Source organism: Myodes glareolus, chromosome 4 (assembly GCF_982192425.1).
Source record: "Myodes glareolus chromosome 4, mMyoGla1.1, whole genome shotgun sequence".
Classification (NCBI taxonomy): domain Eukaryota; kingdom Metazoa; phylum Chordata; class Mammalia; order Rodentia; family Cricetidae; genus Myodes; species Myodes glareolus.
The window spans coordinates 86,564,347-86,570,346 of record NC_142029.1 but is presented as its reverse complement, the minus strand read 5'-3'; the positions used below and the strand labels follow the sequence as shown (position 1 = coordinate 86,570,346).

The window sequence follows — 6,000 nt, the reverse complement described above, 5'->3', positions numbered from 1 at the left end:
GAGCACAAGTACTCTTAAGTACTGAGCCGCCTCTCCAGCCCTTCATCAAGCTGTTTCTTACTCTTTCCCAGTACATCCCAGAGGCCTCTGAGAGTGATATGGGGTTTATTCTCCCCACTTTACAGGTTTGGAAGCCGAGGCATTGGTTGCTGGCACCTCTCTCCTTCTTAGGCACTCACTATGCTCTTGTCCCCCAAGGTGCCCAACCTGAACTAGGCATGGCCAAGGATCTAGCACCTTGGACAGCTCCTGCAAGGTGAGGGAGGCGGGGTGGGGGGGGAGAGGGAGGAGTATGACGACGACGACTGTGCCTTTCTTCTCGCGAGCGCCAGTGGACTGGCCCTAGGAGCCTAGTGGGAGTCTCGCGAGAGTGGTTGCAGCAGGCACAGCGGCGCGGGAGCGCGCAGGGCCCGCCTCGGACGCGCGCGCACGCTCCCCGCCCCCAATCCGGGAGCCGCTGGCGGCCGGCTCCGCGCCTCGTCGCCGGGTGCAGCGCAGCTCAGCGCGGTGCAACACGACTGCCTTTCTGCAGCAGAGTGGTGGGGTCTGGTGAGTCCTGGGCCTGGAGACCTGAGGAGGGCTCTGCAGGGAAGCTGCGAGCTGGGCTGGAGAGGCATCCGTGGCTCTGGTTTCCTGCCTTCAAAGCGTGTCCCTTTGCATTCATTTGAGGGGGCAAGCCGAGGTGCTGGAGAAGTGGGGAGTCGAGGTGACCTTCCCTGTTCGGGGCACCCCTAAACCCTCTTCCCCATCCCCAGTTTTCTCATCTGTCCCCGCTTAGAGAGCCCGGGATTTGAGTGACCCTTGGATGCTGGTGCCTGGGCCCTCCTCTCCACAACCCCCAGTTCCACCTGGCATTCTCTGAAAACCGGCCTCCCCCCCTTTTGGGATGGCGCATGCGGCCGGGGATAGAGGCAACTGGGGTCGGGTGATCCGTGATATCACTAAAGGCGCCTGCAGGTGGACCCAAGTTGTACTCACCTCTGGGCTGCCGACCTTTGTACCGCGGGTCTGAGCAGCCTGATTTTCGGAGGGGGGGGATGGGTGCACTGACTAGGGCCCGGATACTACCTAGGCTTTGGATAGTGGGATAGGGGTGCTGGATGTAGTGCATCCAACCTTGTCACCAGTCGGTCACGAGGAAGGAGGGGAGAAGTGTAGGAACCAATCTCTGTCCTTGCCTTGGGGTTCTCCTGATCTGGAGGCCGGGGGAGTCAATAAGGCTAGGACTGAAAATTGACTGTCAAAGGCCTCTTAAACCTGCGCGATGTCCCAGCTTGAGGAGGTCAGCAAAGGCCTGGGCAGGAGACAGGAGAGGCGTGAGCTGTCAGTAGGACTACCTGGAGGTGGGGTTTGGAAGGAGGCAGAGCAAGAGAGGGCTTCTCAGGGTGGTGGTATGGGCCAAGTCCAGGATGGGAATGAAGAACAGATGCTCCACCCAGCCTGTCTGTGGTGTGCCTGGGGGAGGGGTGGTCTAGAGAAATTTGCAACCTGTGCTTTACCCATTATGTCTTCACCATTAGGACTGTGAAAGGGGAAATGGTTCTGGCAGAAGCATGGTTGGCAGAGAGATTTTGCTTGGGGTTGCTAGTTTAAGTTCTGTGGAAACTTGGAAAGACAGGGAGCCAACTCTCTATTGCTGAGAGAGAACCATGTCATGAATGGGCCACAGGAAATGGAGGGGAACTCTCAATTAGGGGGTCCTGGGCTTTGTGACTCCCTTTTTCTTTCTTTCTTTTTTCTTGTAAGTTTTAAAAATATTGTATTTATTTTATATGTATGGGTGTTTTGCCTGCATGTGTGTGCACTGTGTGTGTGTGTGTGTGTGTGTGTGTGTGTGTGTGCACAGTGTCCTCAGAAGACAGAAGACAGCATAGGAGCCCCTAGAACTAGAGTTACAGACGATTGTGATGTAAGCTGCCTTATGGGTACTGGGAATTGAACTTGGATCCTCTGGAAGAGCAGCCAGTGATCTTAACCACTGAGCCATCTCTCCAGCCCCAGTGTGGCTGCTTCTTTAGCCCTTTCTCTGGCTGGTCACTGCTGAACAATTTGGTTCCCCTCTCTATGTATCTTTCTATTAACCCTTTCTCTAGGGACAGAATAATTGAACTAAGTAGTGACCTCCCTTGAGGAGGTGGTGTGTTCTTTTAGAGAAGAACCCTCTGAGTTCCTCCTTTTCCCTCTTCTCTTTGCCTGTCCGGTCTCCTCCCCACCAGACTTCCCCTCCAGGCTGCACTTCCTGCCTTTCCTGAAGGAAGTGTGATGCGGCTGGGTTAACAGAAGTGCTGGCCTTAGCCTGTCTAGGGGAAGGCATTAATCTTCCCATCCCCATTACTCTGGGAGGGTATCCAAGTATGAAGTACTAGATATGGGCCTCTCTGGCCTGATCTGAAACCTCCTCTCCACCAAGGACCTGACCTCACCTACTGCAGGACCTGTTCCCACCAACTTCATACTAAGGGGTGGAGGAAATTATCATCTGTGCTCAATCTCCAGATGGTACATAACTCATTGGGATGGCACATGCCTGTAATCCCAGCAGTTGAGAGACTGAGGCAGGAGGATTTGGGGAGAATTTAAAGTCAACCTGGGCTCCTGAGCAAGGCTCTGTAGTCAACACAGAACAGCCTCCATCTGAGGGCAACGGAAGGATAGACGGGCAGAGTGAGCTAAGTCCCCAGTGACTGCTGTAGAGTTTCAGCAGTAGGCTGCGGAGCAGGGATGTCTAGGAAGCCTTCCCAGAAGACGTGTGAGATGTGATGGGTAGGGCTGCTGGTTTGGGGGTCACTGAGGTGGCTAGACATGATATTCTGGGTGACAGAAACTGGTCAGCCTGTGGTAGAGAAACGGGCTATTGGGGAGGGGGTATTTGTAGCCAATTGGTGTAAAGCTTCAAATGCTGGGTGCAGGATCTGTAGGAGCCTACTACAGCGTCATCAGCAGCGTGGTAGCATGGCCAGGAGGGTGCTGCTTTCTGAGGGTGATTCACAGGTTTGGGGCTTTGGGGCTACAGATGGATTAGATAGACTCCAGATAAGGATAAAGGGGTGGAGGTGGGGTCAGAGGTAGAACAGGAAGTAAAACTTCCATCTTGCCTATAGGCTGTGGGCAAATAGAAGATTGACCATTTTTTGCCAGAAGATGCGGGGCCTTTGCTGGCAGGCTGGGAGCACTTGGAACTAAGTAGTGCCAGGCTCCTGGCTAGACCGGAAGCTGGGCTTGACTTCCCTCGGTCTACCAGGCACCTTATTTTTTACTATCATGGGAGCAGTCACTCTAAGGGTTTGAATAAATTGCAGTCTAGGTTACACTGAGTCAGATGTGATGGTGTGTTCCTGTAATCTCAGCAACTGGAAGGCTGAAGTAGGAGTGCTGGAATTTCAGGGCCAGTTTGGACAGCCAGGGCCACTGAGCAAGAGCCTATGTCAAAACAGACTAGAACAAAACCAAAACAAATTTCAGATTATGTTTGGTATTTTATTTGATAATAAGATGTTTTATTAAGCCCGTATTTTTCGGGAGCAAAGTAACATGCCCCCGGTTACAAAAGATTCTCACTTAGGAACAAATTGCCACTTCTCCATGTAGGAACTTTGGTTGCAGAAGCCAGCATTTTCTTTATCTTGATCACCCCTTCCCCTACGCCTATATCATCCCCTCCCCCAAGAAAAAGGTAGCCTTATCCTAAGGACAACGAGCCCTGCAGACTCCCATTTCTGTGATTTCAGCCTTCTGTAACCCTTCTGAGCCCTAACTTAACTCTGCTTTTACCTTCAGTAGGCAAACCAGGCCTTTGCCCTGCATTATTCCCTTGTGATTTGTTGACTTCTCCATCATGGTGAGCTCACCTTTGAGAAACAACTTGGGGTGCGTGATAAGGGTCAGGCTGGAGCCGGAATCAGGGGAGCATCCTCCCTTGAGACTCTTTAATTCAGTTTTTGCTCCCTTTCCTGCTGGTCTTCCTTGTTTTTTTTTTTTTTTCCTGGAGGACTTTATTGTGGGAGCAGGCTCTCATTCCATATCCTGTAACATGAGGGGCCAGCTTGTTAAGGTTTCTATCCCGCCCAGTACCCCACAGCCGGCAAGTCCCAAAGAAAATCACACAAAGTCTACATTAGGTTATAAACTGATTGGCCCATTAGCTCAGGCTTCTTGTTAACTCTTGTAGTTTATATTAACCCATTATTCTAATCTATGTTAGCCATATGGCTTGGTACCTTTTCCAGCTGTCAGCTCACATGTTGCTTCTTCGGTGATCTGGGTAGGAATGGCCGAGGGAGCTTCCTGCTTCCCAGACTATTCCTGTTCTCATCGCCCCGCCTCTACTTCCTGTCTGGTTGACCCACCTATACTTCCTGCCTGGCCAATCAGCGTTTTATTAAAATACATGATTGACAGAATACAGATAATTCTCCTGCACCAATATCCCGTTCTGTTTGGGAAGGCAGTGCCTCCTCCAGCCTGCCCTGAGTCTTGCTATCATTGGCATATGGTCCCTTACTGCAGGGACTTAGCTGCTGTGGGCCACGGGGCTGGAGAGGGGACCTGCTGTCTCTGTTTCCTCTGTTGCATGAGCAGTGCCCCTTTGTGTCCTCAGTCTCCATGCCCTCAATCACTGGGCCATTTTGCCTACATGCCCTACCCCGAAGACTCCAGTTCTGGATTCTACACGCAGAATGAGGGAAACTTCTGGAGACTGTCAGACTAGGACAGTCTAACTCTGCTTCCAGCAGTGTGTCCTGTCTTAGTCATCACCCTGTGTCACCTAAAAAGCCTGGATATTCCTCCCTCATTCTCATCTGCTCTGCAGTCAGTGCCATGGGAGGAACAGTCCAACTTGGACTGCTTTCCCAAAGTCCTTTTTTCAGGTAGAGAGTGATCAGGGTGTCCTAAGGGAGGCAGAGCTACATCCATGTTCCTGCCTCTCTACCTGTCTGTGTGCTCTTTTTTAAAATAAGAATTTTAAATTTTTATTTTTATTTTATGTATATGAGTGTTTTGTCTGCATGCCTGGTGCCTTAGGAGGCCAGAAGAGGGTCTTGAATCCCCTAAACTGGAGTGGGAGCTGGTTGCGAGCTGCCATGTGGGTGCTGGGGATTGAGCTCTGGAAGAGCAGCCAGTTCTCTTACCATCATCTCTCCAGCCCTTTCTTCTTCCTTTTCTCACTGTTTTCCTTTTGAGACAGGCCCTCATCACGTAGCCCAGGCTGCTGTCCTGTACATGTTGGTCTTCCTTCCTCAGCTTTCAAGTGCCGGGATTATATACATGCGCAACATCACTGGGCATTTTTCATGCCTCTCTCTTTCTCTCTCTTTTGGATTTTCCAGACATGGTTTTTCTGTGTAGCCCTGGCTGCCCTGGAACTTGCTCTGTAGACCAGGCTGGCCTTGCCTTCTACCTCCCCAGTGCATGAGCCACCAGCACCCTCATGCATCTCTTGAATTCTAGTACGGAATAGCCTTGTGGAAAAGGCTTCTCGGTACTATGGATACTGACCCTTTGTGTCCCCCCGGAGTACCGCTGACCATCAGTCACTTCCCTCCTCTGCAGTATCTTGAGCCTCTCTATTGCCTCCTTTGATATCTTCCTCCTGATTGGTAAATGTAGTTAAGATTCCTAACCTGGAAGAAAGCTCTCTAGCCCAGTGTCATATCTGTTGTAGTTTTGCTCGTTTATTGAAACAGGGTCTCATGCTGTAGCCCAGGCTGTACTTAGCCTCCTCTTTTGCAGGGGATGGGGGGTTATAGGGATGTTCTCATGTAGCCCAGGATGGCCTGTAACTCGCTGTGTAGCTGATAATGACTTGGAACTGATCCAGAATTATGGGTGTGTTCCACCACACCCATTTGTAGGGTGTAGGAGACTGAACTCTGGACCTTGCGCAGACGAAGAGCTCCAGCCCAGCCCTGGTCTTGTTTGCTTTTGATGTGGGCTCTTGTTCTATAGCCCAGGCTGGCCTCCCACTTTCTCCTCCCAAGTGTTGCTGTGATGGGCATTCAC

The 6,000-nt window shown here is 51.4% G+C and overlaps 1 protein-coding gene across 5 annotated transcripts in view; it reads left to right on the top strand.

The window, feature by feature from the left end:
• The first annotated feature begins 421 nt into the window (after positions 1-421).
• The window catches only part of Scamp5 (secretory carrier membrane protein 5), a 29,109-nt gene continuing 23,530 nt past the window's right edge, over positions 422-6,000 (top strand). Inside the window, exon 1 of one of the 5 annotated variants that reach the window (XM_087905698.1) lies at positions 422-549. The gene's annotated coding sequence lies outside the window, so the exon portion shown is untranslated. The remainder of the gene's footprint in view (positions 550-6,000) is intronic. The other 4 variants (XM_087905694.1, XM_087905699.1, XM_087905696.1 and 1 more) reach the window with 4 other exon arrangements.